At 53.4% G+C, this 20,645-nt stretch overlaps 2 long non-coding RNA genes across 4 annotated transcripts in view; both read left to right on the forward strand.

The window, feature by feature from the left end:
- Nucleotides 1-9,175: 9,175 nt before the first annotated feature.
- LOC102130729 (uncharacterized) overlaps nucleotides 9,176-20,645 on the forward strand; it is a 42,962-nt gene continuing 31,492 nt past the window's right edge. Inside the window, exons 1-2 of one of the 3 annotated variants that reach the window (XR_012419553.1) lie at nucleotides 11,799-11,920; nucleotides 12,332-12,765. This is a non-coding gene — a long non-coding RNA (uncharacterized lncRNA). Of the gene's footprint in view, nucleotides 9,289-11,798; nucleotides 11,921-12,331; nucleotides 12,766-20,645 lie in introns of those variants that run through there. The other 2 variants (XR_012419554.1, XR_012419552.1) reach the window with 2 other exon arrangements.
- Nucleotides 15,466-18,894, forward strand: LOC141407939 (uncharacterized). Its single transcript, XR_012419555.1, has 3 exons — nucleotides 15,466-15,704; nucleotides 16,021-16,201; nucleotides 17,227-18,894. It is a non-coding gene; the product is annotated as an uncharacterized lncRNA (long non-coding RNA).

Below are 20,645 nucleotides of genomic sequence, written 5' to 3' on the forward strand. Positions count from 1 at the left end.
CCTCTTGAGTTCCATCTCTTTCTGTGTCTTTCTGTTTCTGCCTCTTCAGTCTCCTTGTATTTCTCGGTCCCTGTCTTCGTCTCTCTTCTCTCTTCCTTGCGTATCTGACCCACTGCACAGGAGGGGATGCAGGCACAGACCCCTGGCTTGGGGGCTGCAGTTGGGGCCAACGAGGAGATTGACATCTGGGGTTGAGCTGGGACTCTGAAGCCAGACCCTGCAGGGCAGCATGCCAGTCTTGGCTCCACACTCCAGGGATAGCCTTGGAACGTCAGGCAGTTCAGAGAGCCCAAGGCCTGGTCCTGGAGACCTGGGTTCCAATCCCAGCTTTGCCACATTCCAGCCTCGTGGCCTTGGGCCCTTAGCCTTTGTTCCTCTAAAATGGGACCATTGAGAGCCCGATCTTAGCGTTTTATGAGGAGGAACGATGTGAGGGCTGTGCTGGGCTTCCTGAAGCCCTGTGTGGCCTGGAAAACACTCAATAAATAACTCAGTATAATGATTTCTTCTAGCAGATGGAGAAAGCGAGAGTTAAAGAGGCCCAATCATTTCACTCACTCATTCCTCAAACGTTATTAAGCACCTGCTATGCACCAGGTGCTTTGTTTTGTATACATTAACTCAGGGTTCAGCAAACGACAGCCTCCAGGCCAAATCCAGTTCACGGCCTGTTTTTATAAATAAAGTTTTATTGGCAACAGCATGCCCATTCATTTACGTATTGTCCACAGCTGCCTTTACTCTACTACTGCAATGTTGAGTAGTTGTGAGAGAGACCATAACATCCAGAAAGCTGAACATATGAACCCTCTGGACATTTACAGTAAAGTTTGCTAATCCCTGGATTAACCCATTACAACCCTGGAGGAAGGACGTGTCATAAGCTCGATTTTACGGATTAGGAACTGAGGTCTCAGTGCAGCGTCTGTCACAAGGTTGGGTCTCCATACATAATATCTGGGTCTTATTCCTCCTCTTCTGGCCCATGGGAAGCTGCCAACTCCTGTTCCCTTTCCCTATCCTGCATGGATCATAAGTGGATAATTTGAACCCCGCAGAGGAAAGAATGCTGTTTGAAAGTCAGGTCAACGGAAGGAGTCCTATTTTCAGGTGAATTTGGACCTTGCCAAAGCCTCTTCCTTCTGGTGACCTTGGATGAGAGGTCTGCCACTAGTAGGAGCTTCATGAACAGTTGCTGAACAAGTGATGTGCGTCACACCCTTGCTGTGAGCTTCAGCTTGCTTGAAGGCTTCCTCCAGGTAATTGCAGGAGACCCCACGGCTGGCCGCACACCACCATTGGGGTGAAATATGGCCTCGAGCCATTGGTGGGAGAACACCCTGGGCATGGAGATGCTTTCTAGAGCTCCACGGAAGTGGGGGAGGGGATCTCACTGCCCCCCAAGCCTGCCCTGGAGTCTTTGTTCCTTCCTCCCTCATGCCAGAGGCCTGCAGGTACCTGGCTTGAGATGTTGCCTGGCCCTCAAAACACCTAGGTTCCCCCCAAGCTCCTACCCAGCCTCCCCACTGCTGGCCTTGGGAAGCTCCCAGTTTGCCCTCAGCACTTTTCTGGAGGCCCCAGAATCACCAAGAAGTAATCCTGCCTGCTGCCTGGAGGAGGTGATGTGGGAGACTCATGAACCTGGGGTGTCCCCCAGCCAGGGGACGGGCGTGGTGATCAGGGGCTGCTGAGCACTGCAGTGCCTTCCCTGATGGCCTTGCGTGCCGCCCCATCCCTCCCTTAGAGCAGCCTTCCCATACTGCTGGGTGACACTTGGGTAAGTCATCTCACCTCTTGGCTCTGTAAAACGGGACTGGGGCGGTCCCCACCCCTTCAGGGTGTCATGAGAATGAAAGGCATCAAGTGGGCAGAGCACTTGGCATGGCCCTGAACCACGGTGGGCATTTGTCACACACGCTCATGGACTTATTGCTGGGTCCCTAGGACACCCTGGAGCTCCTCCCCAAGTCGGGCCTGCTGCTAGCGTGAGAAGGAAGAAGGGGGACATAGACACCAAAGATACCGTTCTTATCCCCATCTAAACGCTGGTGACTTCCAAGGGCGTCTCCCCAAGGCCTCCCCTGAGCCTAGACTCAGGTCTCCACCCACCTGTCTCTGTCACTGCTGGGATGACCAGGAGGAGCCTCAAACCCGGGTCGGCCAGGACTCCATTCCTGATCTACCCCCTGAAACCAGTCCTGCCTCCGCTGATGGCTCCTCCATCCTACAGGTGGCCCCTCAAACCTGGGAGTCTCCCCTGCCTTCTCCTCACTCGCTCCCACATCTGATCGCTCATCACATCCTGTCGACTCCACCTTCAAGGTGGACCCAGAGTCTGCCCTTGTCTTCCCACCTCCATGGCCCCCGCTTCGGCCACGGCCACCAGCACCACTGCCTGGACTGGTGCAGTCACCTCCTCCTGCCTTCCTTTTCTCCCTCAGCCCCTCACAGTCCGTTCTCTACACACGACCAGAGGGACCTGTCAGATGGGACCCATACCTTCCCGCACAGACCCTCCCAGGGATCCCAGCTCTCTGAGCGAAAGCTCCCTGTGGCCTGTGAGGCCGGGTGTGACCCTGGCCCCCAGCAAACCCTCCACCTGTCTGATGACCTCGCTGCTTCTCTCCCTCGCTTACTCCCTTCCAGCCCTGGCTGGCTTCCTGCTGTTCTTCAAGAAGCCCTGCGTCTTTCCACCTCAAGGTCTTTGCAGGTCCCTGGAGCCCTCATCCACCACGGATGTCCACGACTCCCTCACCTCCTTCAGGTCTGAGCTCGGATGCCACCCTTGAAAGCCACCTCCTCTGACCCTTCCCCTGGATTAAGCAGCCTCTGCCTGCTCAACAATCTCTCTCACTACGCCCCTGACCATCCCGTATTCTTTTTTCATAGGGGGAGGGGAAAGGCACTCCCAGGAGAGTGGACAGTGTGGGCCAGGGCCTGGACGTGTGGGCAGCGAGATGGTGGGTGAGGGGAGAGTGGTGGAGCCTGGGTGGTTGAGCTTCAGGGGGAGGCATTCTCCAGGAGTGAGCAGGCCAGGGTCACCCTGACTCCATCAGCCACTGGTTGTATGACCTCAGGGAGCTCTCTCTGGACCCAAGAACTTGCAACTGCTGTTGGAGACCCCCTAAGTGGACCCATCATCTGAGAGAGGGGGAAACTGAGTCTGCAAAGCTGCTGCTATGACCTGGTGAAAGGGTCAGCCCAGGGATAGGGACAAACCAGAGGCTTCTAGCAGTCACTTGCACCTCAGTGTGAATGAGCTCCCTGGAGTCTTGGCTGTCTTGTAGTCCCTAGACCCCATGGGACTTGGGAGGCAGAGTGAGGGAAGGGCTGAGCCTGGGGTGGGATGAGGGCTGTGTCAGGTCCTGGCCCAGCCTCTGTCCCGGCCCCTGGCTCCCTGCAGGGCTCTGGATTGCACAATCATACCACCCACGGCTGTGACCAAGGCAGGTGACACATGCTTTCTGGGAGCCACCCTTGGGCCGTGCAGCCTCGTCACACACACAGAGCCACCGTTGGCATGGATGCACCCCGGCACAGCCTGACTGTGTGAGGAGTGACTGCTCCTCACACTGCCACTTCCGGGCTGTGTGACTCTGGGCAAGTCACTTCCCCTCTCTGAGCCTCTTTTCCCTCTTCTGTAAGAGGAGGTAATAACAGTTCCTGCTCCCCTGGCTGTTGGAGGGATTGACTCGGTCCCTGCCATACTGGCCCTCTGGCTGGTCCTCAAATGCACCTGGCATGCCCCACCCAGGGCCTCTGCTTGTGCCCTTCCCTTTGCTTGGGCCAGCCCTTGCACCTCCTTTAGATCTCTGCTCAAACGTCGCCGCTCATGAGGCCTTTCCTGCCCCTGATACTCCCTCCTTACTGAATTCCTCCCTGCATCTCTCAGTGCTACCTGACCCATCATGGTTCCCACTTGTTCTGTCGACCCGTTCCAGGGTGGCAGCTCCATCTTTGTCTCTCCTGATCATCATTGTGTCCCCAGATCCCAACAAAGCACCTTGTACAAGTGCTCAGTCCACAGTTGCAGAATGAATGAATGAATGAATGAATGAATGAATGGATGGATGGATGGAAAGTGCTTAGCACCATGCCTGGCCCTTAGTAAGCACCTGAAACCCAATGCCGTGTGGTGGTGTTAGCTTTGGCTTCCAATTTCTAGCCCCATCAAATCCCACCCTCATCAGCCCGGCGCCCCTGCTTTCTCTGCCTGACCAGCTTCCTGCTGCCTGTGCAGTCTCTTCCCTGGGTCAGGACGACCTCTCAGGGAATCGTGGGCCTGCAGGGCTGGCTCCCTCTGGCTCTGCCTCCAGCTCCTCTTACATCTCCCGGGGGCAGAGGCTTCTGGGAAACAGGCTTTGAAGCTCCCCTGGGTCAGACCCGCTGGGGCCTTCCTTAGGCATTGCCTGATGTGACCCCATTAGTGAACAAATGGGGACAGTGAGACCTAGAGAGGGGCAGCCATGTCTGATGTCAGGCTTTGGGGCTCCCAAAACATCCAGGGAAGCTTCCAGGACTCTGACTTCTTTGTTGTTTTTGGAACAGAGCTGAGCTCAGGTGCTGGTTTTCTGGATGATGAAACTGAACCCCATTACAGGCTTTAGAGCCAGGTTTCAATCTCAGTCTTGCCACTTCCTGGCTGTGTGAACGAGGCTTGTCACTCGGTCCTTCTGAGCCTCAGCTTCCTTGTCTGTAAAATGGCACGCTACTGGTGCCCAACTCACCGAGGTGTTTGAGGGGACAAGGTCAGCCATCCCGCAGGCATGTGGGGTTTCTGGCCTCTCCCACGGGGTCCCGGGACTCCCGGCTCTGGAACCCCTGAGGCCCAGCCCCTCCAGGGCCGGCATGGTTCCCTCCTTGCTGGATAATTTACAGTCCCGGGGCCATTGCTGCTGTTGCTTTATTTTTTTCCCTTCCCCGACTTCTCCCCTCCTTACCCTGGCCTCACTTCTCCAGAACCAGCTTGTTTTTGTTTTCTGTTTTTACGGCTCCATAAATGAGTCACGGGTCTGATTTGATTTAATTTCGTTGTAATTGTTATCTTTTCAAGCTTGTTTTTTTCCACTCGGTTACTCACGAGACCGCAAAAACCTAAACAGGACGGGGCCTTCCCCAGCCCGGCCTTCTGGTCCCCCGGGGCTCCGAGCCAGGGTCAGCAGCTCCTGGAGACTGAGGTGGGGTCTGTGGAGTTTCTGTGGGGAGGGACCTGGTGTCCCCAGCAGGACTGGGTGTCCCAAGTCCCGGGCTGTAGCTCTGTTGCTGGACAGCCTTGAGAGAGTTGTTTGAGCTTTCTGATTTCCCCAGCATCCTCCTTTGCAGGCTTTAGAACAAGGAACCAAAACCCAGGCACCTCTGGGCCAGAAGGTGACAGGATGAGTAAGGTGGGCTGGTGCTGGCTTTGGTGAACTGGAGAGAGCAGGCTCTTCTCAGGGGACAGCGGCCTCTGAGCCGGCACGCGGCCCAGATCTTCCCATTTAGTAAGAGAAGCCAGAAGTCTGAGATTGTATGTGAAAAGTCCTGATTTTTAAATGTTGGCCAAAGACTCAAACTGAAAACAAATAAACAAAACCCGACTCTGTGGATATCTGTGGCCCTGTGGGCCACCTCTGGTCTAGAAGGTTCCAATTCTAGCTGCAGCCGCCGTGTTCTCAGTCCTTCCACCCTTCTGCCTGAGCGCTGCCCTCCGCCTGAAACTCTCTCCTTCCTCCTCCTCATCTCAGTCGCTCTCATTCTCTGAACCTCGGTGTGTCTCCTGTTCTCAGCTCAGAAGAGATGACGTCTGCTTCGTCCATGTTCGCCTTCCCAAGGCACCTGGTTGCTCCCAATTCACTTTTGTTTCTATGCTTTCTCTTCCATGGAGGGTCTGTCTTGTTTGAGACCGCCTTCGTAGTGGGGGAAATTAGCCCCTTATTTGTTAAAAGTCCTAACACATATCCCGCCTGTCTTATCATTCATTTCTAAAAGGGGGCACGATACTTCTTTGGTCATTTAAAAACCGAAGATGGGAGGCCGACGCCTCCAGGGATGTGCGCTGGGCGGTGGGAGCCAGGTGTGGGGCCAAGGAGTGGGGGCGGAGGAGGAAGCCAGGACCCCAGCCAGGGGACTAAGGGCTGCTCCTCCAAAGCTTGGGTATGGACATGTGACCAGGGCCCACCAATCAGATGCAGCCATGCCAGATTTATGAATCAGAAGTTGGAAATGTTGGGGGCTGATTGCTTAAGGACTCTGTTCTGGGGTGGGTGGGGCTATTTTTCCAGAAGCTGCAGTGGGCCAGTTCTGGGGGCAGTGACCAGGGCTCAGCGGTGGCCACCGTGCCGATGGAATCATTTTGCAGAAATGACCCTCCCCGTGATTATGTCAGGAATGTCAAGTACAATGAAAAGAACATTGCATTGTGCGGTCATGCAATTTTGTTTAAATATATTTAAATGTATCCACGCTTGCTGTAGTGTGTTCATTCTAAAAATCTGTGTGCACCACAGCAATTATACGATAATTGTGTTAGGTCAAAGAGAAAATCAATTTATTTTCACAATTTTTATCCCATGTGGCAAGACAGTGACCTAGTCAAATCTCTCTAAGGTCATTCTTTATTATGATGTTTTGGCTCTAGTTCTCGGTGAATAACTCACTTTACATGGCTTTTTCCTGAGCCAAATTGTCCACCTTTATTTTCTGAGCTGTGGCCTGAGGTGTCCAGAAGCCCCTCCCAGCGCCTCCCTGGGTGTGTCTCATGCTGCAAAGGGCACAGGGACCTGCAGGCTGGTGCTGCACTCCTGGAGTCCTGATGGCTGTGAAGTCCTGGGACCCACCCAAGTTGAGCTCTGTCACCCACCACCACCTGTGGCCTCAGCCTTCCCAAACTCCTGGCTCAGCCCCTGCCTCACCTTCTGTTTCATCCTACTTGTCTTTCCTTCCTTAAGCGAGACTTTGGGTGAGACCCTTGGGCAATGCTCTGGGCCTCAAATGGAAGCTTCCTGGATGCTTCAGATGCTTCAGATCATGGAGTCCTAGAACTATAGAATTTTGTCCTCCAGGATGAAGGAATTACCAGCTGTCAGCAGACTAAACCTTTGCAATTCTAAAATTCAAATGCACAGGAGGCCTGGTAGACCAAGTCATGTGCTTGCTTGGGAAGCATTTATTGAGCATCTAGTATGTGCTAAAGTACTAGGGAGACAGCAGGAAACACAATGGACTAATCCTTTGACTTCATGGCTGTTAGATTTTGGGAGGGGGAGACAGCAAAGAAATGACAAATAGGTGAAAGACATAGCATGTCCCATAGTGGGACCGATGGGGAAAGGGGCTGAGTCTGCAGGAATTGAAGGGGCTGGCCACACAGATGTCTGGGACAGAGCATTCCAGATAGTAGGAAGAGCAGATGCAAAGGCCCTGAAGTTGGAACAAGCTTGTATTGTGGGGGAAAGTGAAAGAGAGCCAGAGATCATCCAGCCCTGAGGGCCACAGGAGGAGGAGGAGTTCGAATTTCATTGCAAGTAAGGTGGGAGCATTGGAGGGCTCTGGGCACAGGAGGGAGATGGCCTGACTCAGGTTATAACACCAGGTTCCTCAGCCTCGGCACCATTAACATTTGGGGCTGGATGATGCTCTGTAGTGGGGCTGTCTTGTGCAGTGTTGGATGTTAAGCAGCGTCCCTGGCCTCTGCCTGCTGCGGGGGTTGCCAGTCGCACCACCTCCCCAAACTCAGTTGTGACAACTAAAATGATTTCCAGACATTGTGGAATGTGTCCTGGGTGCAGGAGCTCTCTGGCTACAAATGGGGCAAGTGGACTGTGTAGGGGCAAGGGTGCTGTGATAAGAGCAGGGAACCCAGCAGAGATGACTCCCCTAGTCCAGGGCAAAAGGAGAGTGGTGGCAGCAGAGGTGGGAGAAGGGGCTGGATTCTGTTTGGAAGGCAAAGCCAGCAGGATTTGCTGGGTTGGGCGAGGGAGATGTTGGAGTGGATGGGTGGATGCAGGTGCTATCGTCTGCTGAGATGGGGAACTGGTTTGAGGAGCCACATTAGAAAGTTTCTCCTCCAGATGCCAACTTCATAGATCTGGGGCAGGGCCTAGAACCTGGCGTGGTCACAACCTGGCCTCAGGGGATGCTGAGTTTTTCACACTGTGCCTCAAAGAATTTAAGTGTCCAGAGGATGTACACTGGGGAAGGGTCTCTTCTATGGGTGCAGATGGGAACAAGTGGGCAGGGGGCATTTCCTTGTCAGCAGACCAGGAGATTCTAAGTTGCTGTTTCAAGGGAGTCAGAGGATCAGCCTCGTTGGAGGACTGGTTCCAAAAGGCGGCCTCACGGCCAGGCGCGGTGGCTCATGCCTGTAATCCCAGCACTCTGGGGGCTGAGATGGGAGGATTGTGTGAGCCTGAGAGTTAGAGACTAGCCTGGGCAACATGGTGAAACCCTGTCTCTAAAAGAAAATAAAGAAATAATAATAAAAATTAAAATAGAAGAAAAGAAGGGATTCTGAAAATGAAAAAAGCCAAACTCAGGTGCTGCCAGGGCTGGACAAGCAGCACTCGTGGTGAAGTGGTTGGAGAGAGGTGCAGGCCTGTCTAAAGGGATGGACACTGCTCAGCTTCTGCCAGTGTCGCCACATGGGAAGGCCGGGATTGACAGTTTTTCATGAGAAACTGTGAATCTAGATCAGGGTGTCCAACCTTTTGGCGTCCCTGGGCCACACATGAAATACGCTAACACTAACGATAGCTGATGAGCTAAAAAGAAAAAATCGCAAACAAAATCTCATGTTTTAAGAAACATTATGAATTTGTGTTGGGCCGCGTTCAAAGCCATCCTGGGCCACATGTGGCCTGTGGGTTGCGGGTTGGACAAGCTTGATCTAGATTGTTATATGACACCTGTTGATATTTAAATGTTAGGGCGAATATATGCATATACAGGCCAGTTTGGGCCTGAGGGCCATGAGTTTGAGGCCTCTGTGATACTGCAGCCCTTCCATCTTGCAGATGAGGAGCTGGCCGGGAGTGTTAGCACAGCTGCCTCCAAGCCTGGCAGATGGTTCTGGATGGGGACTCGAAGGGGTGCCTTGGGGAGGCGGTGCTTGGACTCAGCTCTGAAGAAGGGTCAGGTTCCCACAAAAAAGGGGAGAGGGCATTCCAGGGGGCGGAGGAGTGTGAGCAAGCACGTGTGGTGGGAATATGGAAGACTGTTTTCCAGGTGGAGGGAAGTAAGAAGACGAGGAACTGGAAAAGGAGTTGAAGGAGACAGATTGATGAGGATGACGGAATAAAGCGGAGACAGAAGGTCAGATTGGACCCAAAAGAGGGTTGGAAAAATCACCCAAACACTTTAATAATATTAGGAACCTCACTTCTGAAATTGTGTGGCAACAAGCAGCTCGTCTATTTTACCACTTACTTCGGGTTCTTGGCAACCCTGCGTACACCAGGGAATGTTTGCCTAACAAGAAACATTCTCACTCACAGATTGTTTACAAACGCCTCAAAAATTTTTGTAATATTTTTATAAATATTAGATTAGAAATTTCATATAGAATTGTAAAGTGTGAGTGGGTTAATTAAAGATTTTAACATTTCAACTTAGCAGGTTTTTCTTTTTCTTTTTTTTGAGACAGGGTCTCACTCAGGGGCCCAGCAGGCTGGAGTGCAGTGATGCAATCTCAGCTCACTGCAACCTCCACCTCTCGGGTTCAAATGATTCTCCCACGTCAGCCTCCTGAGTAGCCGGGACTACAGGCATGCACCACCACACCTGGCTCATTTTTGTGTTTTTTGATAGAGACAGGGTTTCACCATGTCGGCCAGGCTGGTCTCCAACTCCTGACTTCAAGTGATCCACCTGCCTCGGCCTCCCAAAGTGCTGGGATTATAGTCATGAGCCACCATAGCTCACCAGCAGATTTCTCTAAGTATTTTAGAGGCAATATTTTCCCCCCAAATCTCTCTTGTGCAAATTTTCTACCTCACAGCTGCCAAAACTTGAGGTGATGGACAAAAATAGTTGATATATAATGCTAGAAAGACTTAAGTGAGGTTTAGAGAGAGAGTCTAGAAAGAGTTCGCTTTCAGAGGGGAGGATCAGGGCAGCCTCCCTGGAGGAAAAGGTTTTGAATATGTGTGTTGAAGGGTGGGTGAAACAGACCAGGCAGATGGATTAGGGAAAGTGAGGGCATGCCGGGTGGAGGGCCCTGTGTGTGCTCAAATGTGAGGTGGGAATGATGGGGGTGAGAGCTTGGACCAAGGGGGCTGGGGCTGGGGCTTGGGTGCCAAGAACCAAAGAGCCACGATAAGGCCTGTCTGGGGCTCAGCCAGACTGGGGAGTAGTGCATGAGAAGAGGAATGGGGAGCCCTAGAGGGTTTTAAGCAGGGGAGGAACATGGAGTCCATAGCAAGGCAGAGTGACTGGTGGGAAGGTGGGGAGGATGCCATGGCAACCATTCACGACAAGCCTCGGCCCCAAGCCTCAAGGAGGCAGGCAAGCCTGAGCTTCTCTTTCCAGATTGTTTGTGGGTGCAAAAGGGCAGCAAAGAATGTGGGTGCCTCGTCCTTCTGCCCACGGTCTAGGGTCCTTCCCCTCACCCCAGTGGAGCCATCACAGGCGAAATATAAGAACAAGTCGCCTGCGTTCAGTGGCTACAGAATACCTGGCCTTGCACAGAAGGCTGCGGGGTTTCTGCTCGTTCATTCTTCCCGCATGAGGGAGGCGCTACGTCCATTTTACACAGGACACCGAGTCCCGGAGAGGCTAAGCAGCATGCCCGAGGTTACACAGCCAAGAAGGGGCACAGCAGGATTCAACCCAAAAGTCTTCACTCCGGCTACTGCCCTATCATGACACTCACGCGCTCCCACCAAATCTGGCTCGTGTTTCCAGGACCATAATCATCCCCATTTACCAGATGGGTAAACCGAGGCTCTGAGAGGTAGAGTCACTTGCATGAGGCCATATGGCAGGAAGGGTCAAAGTAAAGATTTGAATCCCTGGGTCCAGTCGACTCTGGAGCCTGCTTTCTTCCCACCAAATGCCTCAGCTGCTTGCCCTCATGGGCATCCGTTTCCTCATCTGATGAACGGGGGTGACGGTGATGCCCCCCGGCACGGTCTACAGAGGATCCCGGGTGGTGCACGTCAATCACCCAGCTCAGTGCCTGGCACTCAGTGGATGCTTTAAACGTGACGGCTGTGTTTATTTGTATAAAGGTGGCTGAATATTAAATGGGTAGATTTATGGAAGGCGCTTAGGGTAGTGCCCTGCACATAATAGATGCTCAAGAAACACTAGAAGCAGTTATTATTATTATAGGATCTACCACAGGGGACAGCCCAGTGTCCCCTCAAAGCTGCTTCCTTCCCAAGTTGCCTTCCATTTATTTCTCCCTTCATCCAACACACTGGCCTTAGGGTCCAGGTTAGGATTTGGGGGGTTGAAGGGCTTAGGTTACAATTTGGGGTGATTTGGCCCCTCCTGCCCATCAGTCAGAGTGATGCTGAGAGCACTGGATGATAAGACCAGACTTCTAGGTCCGCGCCCCGGACCCGCTGTGTGATCTCTGGCAACGGCCTTGCCCTCTCTGGGCCTTGGTTTCTCCTTTCATCTGCAGAGCCTGGGCCAGGCTGCCCTGGGAGGTGCCAGCCCCAAATGGGGCCGGGGGCGGTTCCTGTGTCCCCTTGGCCACCAGCCTCCATCTCCCGCCTCCTGAGCTGCAGGCCCGCCCGGCTCAGCTGTGACGATGAACCAGCCAATCTGTTTACTGAACTGGCTGACCCCTTCCGGGAACTCGGCCCAAGCTTCCCAGAACTCGGGTATTAATGACCCGGAGCCACATGACGGAGCATGACACAGCACTTTTGGGCACAAGGCAGGGCCCAGAGGGGTGCGTGGGGGCCGCAGCCCAGCCCCCAAGCCCGTCCAGCGGGTGAGTCACCCGGGCCCCCTGCAGCTTCCTGATCCCAGCCACTCAGCTGTCCTCCCCACCCCCAGGATATCCCCAGTTGTCAGGGCTGCTCTGGGACCCCTTGATCTTTGCACTAAGGACTTAGCATCGGTCTTGGGTGATCAGGGCTGCCTTCTGGGATTGCAGATGGGGACAGTGAGGCCCAGAGGACTAGAGTGAATGAACAGTGCACTCTGAGTAAGCGTCCACTGTGTGGGAGGCACTGGGCAAATACGTCATGTTAGTCTCACAGCAATGCAACACAGTGGCATAGTTTAATCCCCATATGATAGACGGGGGAACTGAGGCTCAGAGCGGGAATGAATTCTCCCACGGGCATGCAACGAGGGCACTCTCTGTTTGACCAGAGATAATTTCCTCTTGTCTCCTCAGCAGCCGACAAGGGAGGTGCCATGTGGACTGTTTCACAACTGGAGAAACTGAGGCACAGAGGGGTAGAGTCACCTGCCTAAGGCACTAAGCAGTCTGGCTCCAGGACCTGTGCTCAGAACCAGCACCTGGCACATAGCTGGCACCGACATGGTCTCCGTGCACTGCCGTAGATGAGAGCAATGCTGGCTGTGGTGTCCGGTGGAGCTGGGTTCCAATGCTGACTTCACCTTTCTCAGGCTGCACAGCCTGGAGCACGTGGCTGCACCCTGCTGTGCCTCAGTTTCCTCACCTGTCAGGGGTGATTGTGGTCGTCCCGATCTTGCAGAGCTGCAGTGAGGGCTATGAGTGAGGGGTGTCTAAACTGCACCTGGACACCCAGAAGGTGCTCTGTGAACACTGACTTTCATTGGCCCAGGCCTCTGAATCCACGACAGGTCAGCCTTTGGGCCCCACGTCTTCCTCCTTCACCCTTTGCTGCCCCAGGGCAAAGTGAGGGCGGTGGTTTTTATGGGCCTGGGAACCAGACAGGCTCTGGGGCTTGGAGGGGGCGCCTGCTGCTGGCGAGAGCGGGGCCTCCTGGTTCCCAGTCCCTGATTTTGGGCTGGGGGCCGGGGGCGGGCAGGGGTGGGGCAGCACTTTGATGCTCTTCCCTTCATTCCACCACCATTGCTTGAGCACCTACTGTATGCCAGACTGCAGGGGACCCAGAAGTGAACAAGGTCTCTGCCCTCACTGTGGTGGAGGAGAGGATGGAGGAGATTAACATTGGTGAGCAAATGCTCGAAGAGGCGAGAGGATTTCACCAGGGAGAAGGGCCGTGGTGGGAATCAGCAGGGGTGTTGGGAGCTGGGTGGGTCAGACAGGGCTTTTCTGAGGCGGTGCCGAGGAGCAGACGCCTGAAGGAGAAGAAGGACCAGACCTGGGGAAGAGATTTCCAACAGAGGGAAATTCACCACAGCGCATGCAAAGGCCCTGAGGGTGGGAACGGGTTTGGGAGGTTCCAGGAAAGGTGAGGAGGCTGAAGGGGTGTGAGGAGGGGACAGCAGCAGGACATGGTGCTGGAGGGCCAGCAGGGGTCGGACCATGCAGGGCTTCGTGGGCTGAGTGGGCAGTGGCGGCTGGGACTTGGGCAGGAGCTGATGTGAGAGACGGCAAGACCGCCTGAGATGGCGTTCAGAGCTTCTACCCATCTCACAGACGAGCTCACTGAGGCCTGGGCCAGCTTCCCCTAGAAGGTCAGTGGCTGGACAGGCATGAGAATCGAGGGGGTTCAACTCCCCTGGAGAAGACAGAAGCCAGAACACGGGTAGAGGAGAGGGTCCCACGTTCACCCCTGCAGCCCCGAGAGCTGTGGGCTGTGGGGCCGCCTGGATGGCTTCCTGGCAGAGGAGGTGCCCTCCAAGCTGTGGCTGGGGCAGAAGGGCTGGGAGAGCTTTCCTAGTGAGGGAAACAGCACACAGAGAGGCCCTGAGGCGGCGTGAGGTGCAGGCGTGTCTGGGAAATTCATCACTGCTTGGGAGTCAGGAGAGTGACGGGGTGAGGAGGTGTTATTGTCAGGGTCTCCCTCTCAGAAGGCCTTGGGGCCAAGGGGAGGAGCTGGAATTGCCTTCCACCACAGGCAGACCCCAGGATGGATCCCAGGACTGCCCAGAGACAGGCACACGTCTGCCCTCATGTGGCCCACAGTCCAGGGGCAGGGACAGTCTGGAGAGGTCAGGGCCAATGGGGGGGGGCAGGAGGGCAGAGGGGCAGAACTCCCATCCTAGTTCCAGTCTCAGTGCTGTGACACACTCGCTGTGTGACTTGGGGCAAGTCACTTCACCTCTCTGAGCCTCCGTGTCCTCATCCATAAACACCACCTGGAAAGATATTCTCAGAACACAGTGAGATCATTCACTCATTCGTCCACTCATTTATTCCTTGGATTTTATTTTTTAGCGCTTCTTATATGCCAGGCCCCGGGCTGGGTGCTAGGGACACAGCAGTGACAAAAACCCCTGCCCTTGTAGGGCTGGTGGAAGAGGTAGTGTAAAGCAGTAAGTGGTTAAGAACACAGACATTGGAGCCAGGGTTAACTCCTGGCCCACTGCTTATTTGCTGTGTGGCTTTGGGTGAGACACTTTACCTCTTTGAGCCCTACCTATAAAATGCCACGTCATAGGATTGCTGAAAGGACAAATGAATTAATATATGTAATGTGTTTAGCACACAGCCTGGTACACAGTAGGTGCTCAATTGTGCTTGAATGAGCAGAGATGTGCAATAAGCAAACAGAAGAGGGGTGAATGGATGAGACAGTGTCTGATAGTGGGAAGTACAAGTGGCCAGCTCTTAGCAACAAGTAGGCATTCAGTAGGTGCTCAATAAGTGTTTCTCCTCCTTTGGCTCCTTCCGAGTCCATCTTGGACCTTAGCCCATAGGGGACTTAAGGGCCTGAGGTTTGGAATCTGTGTGGAAGGTGGGAAGTCGTCTTTGCTGATTCAGAAACCCAGAGCTGAGCTTTGGGGTTGGGAAGGGCAGAGATGCCCCCAGCATCCCCCGCCCCTCATGCTCCCTGCACCCTGTCCCCAGCATCATGTGCAGCCTGGGTGGCTGCGACGAGCTGGGGCCTGCCCGACGGGTCCCCAGTAATGACACTCATTACACAGGTGTCTGGCAGCGGGGGGAGGAGAAGGCCCCAGGGGCCGCATTCACATGGCGCCCAGCCAGCCCACCCCGGGCCCTTCCTCGTCCTTTATGAGTCTGGTGCCCAGGGCAGGCGGGCAGCCGGGGGAGAGGAGCTGGCGAAGGGCCAGCTGGCGCCCAGTGAAAGGAGGGAAAGTTGAGAGGTCTGGGTGCCAAGCTCTGGAGTGGAGGCCAGGGGAGGTGGGCACGGGGGGCGTGTGTGTGTGTGCACGCATGTGTGTGTCAGTGTGTTTGGGGGGTGCAGTGAATGTGTCCAGGTCTATGCATCTCCCCTGGCCTGTGTGTGGAGATGAGAGGGTCTGTGTAGATGAAGCACTGATGGTCCCATGCCTGTTTCATTTGTTCTGTAACCTACACTGTGAGGTGGGTACCAGGCTGGGTCCAGCCTGGGCCTGGTGACGTCAGAGCCAGCCCCAGGGCAGCCCTAGACTCTGCCGTCTAAGAGCTCCAAATCCAGGGAGAAACAGACGCCAGGCAGAGGACTAGGACATCCCAGTGACATCCCAGTGAAGACTTTGATGGAGAAAAACAAGGCAGGGAGCTGAGATCAATGGGATGGGATCAGAGGCTTCACTGGAAGGTGAGCTTGGCCGGAGGCCTGGAGGACGAGCCACCAAGGCAAGATTGGCGGGAGGAATGGCAAGCGCAAAAGCCTGGAGTCAGGGCTCAACTTGGCCTGTGCAAAGCGGTGAGTGAGGAGGGAACTGGGGGCCGGGGCAGGTCTACAGCTCATGGCCAAAGTCAGGAGTGTGCATCTTCTGAACGCAGTGGGAAGCTTGGCATGCGGTAGGCACACAGATGGGGGCTCCGCTGGGGTGAATGGGTTTGATGAGAGCGGGGACCAGGCCCTCTGGGTGTGGGAACAATTGGCTTTCAGAGCTACAGAGAGGAACGTGGGCTGCTCAATTGTGTTTGAACCTTTTCTCCTGGGTTCAAACCCCTCCTGGATCCTGGAACCTGTTATTAAGCTGGCTGTACCCTGGGGCACTGGCCTTTATCCCCAGACAGGGCCCTGGCCCCCAAGACGCGGATGGACAGGAGATACTGGTGAACCCCATGCCTACCCCACCCCTGCCAGGCCCCTCGGCAGGGCCAAGTCTGCTTCTGAGAGCTGGAAGGAGATTGTGGAGCACTGAGTACCTCCGCTTTTACAGATGGGGAAACTGAGGCCCAGAGAAGGAATGGGTATGTCCTGGGGTCTTGTGGCAGGGCACGGGGGGCGGCACCCAGAAAGCCTCCGTCACACTCCTATCTCTTCCTACTTCATCCCCGCCCACAGCAGGCTCCTCCCAGTATGGCTCTGGCAGGGTAGCAGCTGGTGTCTGGGCAGAGCTACAGGGAAGAGCTGGGTCTGGTTTGAGAAGCCTCTCTTAATTGGGTCCTGTAGGAAGAACTGTTAACACTGTGAGTTTCCCATCGCCGGAGGTGTGCAAATAGACCCGGATAACAGCCCTTCGTCTGCTTAGAGAATTACAGAGAGGTTCGGGTGGATGGGAGACCACTTCCCTTCTAGCTCTGTGATTCCACAGGAACCTCGGAGCAATCCTCAGCTCAAGCCTCAGTTTTCCTGACTGTAAAATTGTTTTTTGTAATTATCAGAGTGACCTCATTAAAAGGACAGCTTTGTTGATAAAATTCTCCTGCATTTATCCAGTCCACACTTGGCTCCCCAGTGCTAAGAGACAACTCCAGCCCTCACCATGGCTTGTATATCCTGCAGTCCTGGTCCCCGGGGCCTTCCCTCCCACCAGCTGATTCTCCCCTTCCTCTCTCTGCTGCAACCACAGACTTCCTCTCTGTTGCTCCTCTCCTGCCTCAGGGCGTTTGCAGATGCTGTGAGCATTGGATGCCAGGTGGAGGGCTTTCCATAATTTCAGTTCCCCACCAGTCCTATCAGGTGAATAGGAGACCCATTTTACAGATGAGGAAACTGAGTCTCCGAGAGCTAAAGACACACAGCTTTTTGTGAATCCACAGGAGTCAGGATTTGAGCTCAGGCCATCTGGAATCTAACACCACTATCTTTTCTTCATTCCTTATGTGACTTGTCTTCATTTTCAAAACTTTGCTCAACAGTTGCCTTCTCTAGGAAGCCTTCCCTGACTACCCTCTTCATCCACCTCCCGTGACCTTCCTGAGTTTCACCGTTGCTGCACTGCTCACACTGCCTCTCAATTATCTCGCTCGCTCTCTTTTTTTTTTCTCAACAGCTTTACTGGGGTGTAACAAACACATGATAAACCGCACATACTCCAGTGTTCGTGTGGCTGATCTGCTTTCTGTGGCCGTGCATTAGTTTGCGTTCTCTACAATTTTCTGTAAGTGGAATCCAGCAGTGTATTCTTTATTGGGCTTCTTTTCCTCAATATCATGATTTTGAGAGTTACCCGCATCCCTGTGACCATTCTCTTTTTTTTTTATGTATCTGCCCTGTCCCCCTCAGACTGTGAGTTCCATGGGGCAGAGACTTTGTCATATTTACCTCTACGTCCCCAGCACTCAGCACAGGGCTGGGCACACAGAAAGTGCCTAATAAGTGTTGACTGACTGGAAGGAGGATGAGGATGTGCCCAAATGGGGGAAGAGCGGGCGCACTGGCATGGCAGTGAGGAGCCCAAAGCCTGATTAAGACAAAACAGCTCCTGGAATCATCTGGAGGCCTCGCGGCCCTATCAGATAAGCATATCCACTCATCCCCGTGGCTGTCTCTGTGGAGCAAAGATCTGATTTGCACAAGGGCTGGGCCTGGGCTGAGGTGGCGCTAGTGGTCCCTTTATCTTGCGTGGGCATTCGGCTCCGTGTTCTAGAACTGCACAGCCCACGTACCCCGGCAGGCGGAGGCTTGAGCTCCGGCAGCGGGTGGGCAGGTGGGCGGCAGGAAGAAGTGGCCGCTCAGCCCTCCCCAAACCAGTCGGACTCCTTTGCAGAGATTTCTGCAGGCGCTTTGGGAGCTGGGTAAGGGAGAGTGGGAGGCAGGAGGAAAAAGCAGGAGGAGGGGAGGAATCATTTAATGAGCAAATATTATAGGGAATTTCCAGTTCATGTCCCATCAGGCTGGGCAGGAACACAGTGGGATTACTCAGGCAGTTTCCAGGTACCAGCCTCGACCTCGAAGGTTCAGTGTGGCTCAGATGCCTCTAGGTCTTCATCGCTGGCTAGAAACCCAACTAGCCAGGGTGAGAAAGTGGCTGTGAGCTACATCCTGAGACAAAGCCTGCGACCAAAGTCGAGTCTAATCATGTGCTTCCTGCATCAATATTTGCTGAGATGACCTTATTGCCCATTTCCCAGACAGAAAAACTGAGCCTGGGAGTTGTGGCATTGACTGAGGTCACACAGGGGTCAGTGGGGAGTAGGGAGAGCTTAAAAGCCAAGGGCCATTTTGGAGTGACTCCTTCAACAAGGGCCACATTCTTTTGATAAATACTTTTTTTTTTTTTTTTTTTTTTGAGACGGAGTCTCGCTCTGCCGCCCAGGCTGGAGTGCAGTGGCCGGATCTCAGCTCACTGCAAGCTCCGCCTCCCGGGTTCACGCCATTCTCCTGCCTCAGCCTCCGGAGTAGCTGGGACTACAGGCGCCCGCCACCGCGCCCGGCTAGTTTTTTGTATTTTTTAGTAGAGACGGGGTTTCACCGTGTTAGCCAGGATGGTCTCGATCTCCTGACCTCGTGATCTGCCCGTCTCGGCCTCCCAAAGTGCTGGGATTACAGGCTTGAGCCACCGCGCCCGGCCTTTTTTTTTTTTGTATTTTTTAGTAGAGACGGGGTTTCACCGTGTTAGCCAGGATGGTCTCGATCTCCTGACCTCGTGATCCGCCCGTCTCGGCCTCCCAAAGTGCTGGGATTACAGGCTTGAGCCACCGCGCCCGGCTGATAAATACTTATTGAGCACCTACTGTGTGCCACACACTGTGCTCAGCTCTGCAGGTGAAAAAAAAATGGAGGCCGGTCGCGGTGGCTGACGCTGGTAATCCTAGCACTTTGGGAGGCCGAGGCGGGCAGATCACAAGGTCAGGAGATCGAGACCATCATGGCCAACATGGTGAAACCCCGTCTCTACTAAAATACAAAAAATTAGCTGGGAGTGGTGGCGGGCGCCTGTAGTCCCAGCTACTTGGGAGTCTGAGGCAGGAGAATAGCTTGAACCCGGGAGGCGGAGGTTGCAGTGAGCCGAGATCGCACCACTGCACTCCAGCCTGGTGACAGAGCAAGACTCCGTCTGAAGAAAAAAAAAATGGAGTCTTTGGGCAAAAATTGTGCATTGCATCTTATCTACAGATGAACACAATTTTTGAGGTCAGAGATGTTCTGTGGAAACAAGAAGTTTGGACCAGACTAGCATTTCCCAAATCTATTTTATCATTTATCCATTCTGAGGACACAGATCTGAGGGACACAGAGTCTCTGGGGTATTAATAGGAGTGACAAGGGGGAAAGTGTTCCATCATCCACTGGGTTTGGGAATTCCTGGGTGAACATTTGCCACAGGTGTTCTCAGTCCTAGATGCTCCAAAGAGCTCAATGAGCATCTAGGTGGTTAGTTCCTGTAAGTTACCCTCTGGGATACTAAGGGAGTTTGTTCACTGTTTTTCTGACTTCATGAGTCCTTGTTGGATGCTGCTTCCTCCAAGGAGCCTTCTCTGAATCCCCAGAAGGACCTGAGTCTCCTTCTGTGAAGGCACCTGCCTGGAGCTCCCTTTGACCTCCAGGGTTGTAGCTGTCTGTTTCCATCACTTGATTGTGAGCTTCTCAAGGGCAGGGACAGCTGTGATTCCCTTCTTGGTTCTGGTATAGAGAACAGAATGGGTGGATGGAGCATTTAATGGGTGAAAGGATGATGACTTGATGGATGGTCAAATGGATAATTTAATGGCTGGGTACATATGTGGAGATAAGGGAACTGTTTTTGAATGGATAAAATGGATGAAGAAATAGATCAATGAAAGAATAGATGAATCAATGAATGAGATAATTCACAATTGAATTAATGGATTAGTGAACGCATGAATGAAGAAATTAGTGGATAAATGGAGAGATGGATGATGGATGGTTGAATAAATAAACGAGTGCTGGATTTTAAATTGTGTGATGGATGGCGTGGGTGATTTCATGGTTGAATACTGTGAATTATTGATGGATGAATGAATAGATAAATATATAATTAAATGAATGAATTAATACATAAAATGATGGATGACTTAATAGATGGCTAGATGAATAAACAGATAAAGGGATGAATGGGTAGATGGATTGGTGATTCCACGAGTGAATGGATGGGTGTATGGATGGGCAAATGGTTGGATGGATAGATGAAAGAGTGGGTGGATGGATGAGTGGGTGGATGGATGAGTGAGTGGACAGATGAATGGGTAAATGGATGGATGAGTGGATGGGTGGGTGGGTGGATAGGAGAATGGATAGGTAGATAAATGAATGGATTGGTGGGTAGGAGGGTGGATAATAGAATAGATGGATGGGTAGGTGGATGGATGGATGGATGGATAGGAGAATGGATAGGTAGAAAAATGAATGGATTGGTGGATGGGAGGGTGGATAATAGAATAGATGGATGAATAGGTGGATGGATGGATGGATAGATGGATGGATGGATGGATAGATGGATGGATGGTT

The sequence above is a fragment of the Macaca fascicularis genome, chromosome 10, assembly GCF_037993035.2.
Source record: "Macaca fascicularis isolate 582-1 chromosome 10, T2T-MFA8v1.1".
NCBI classification, from domain to species: domain Eukaryota; kingdom Metazoa; phylum Chordata; class Mammalia; order Primates; family Cercopithecidae; genus Macaca; species Macaca fascicularis.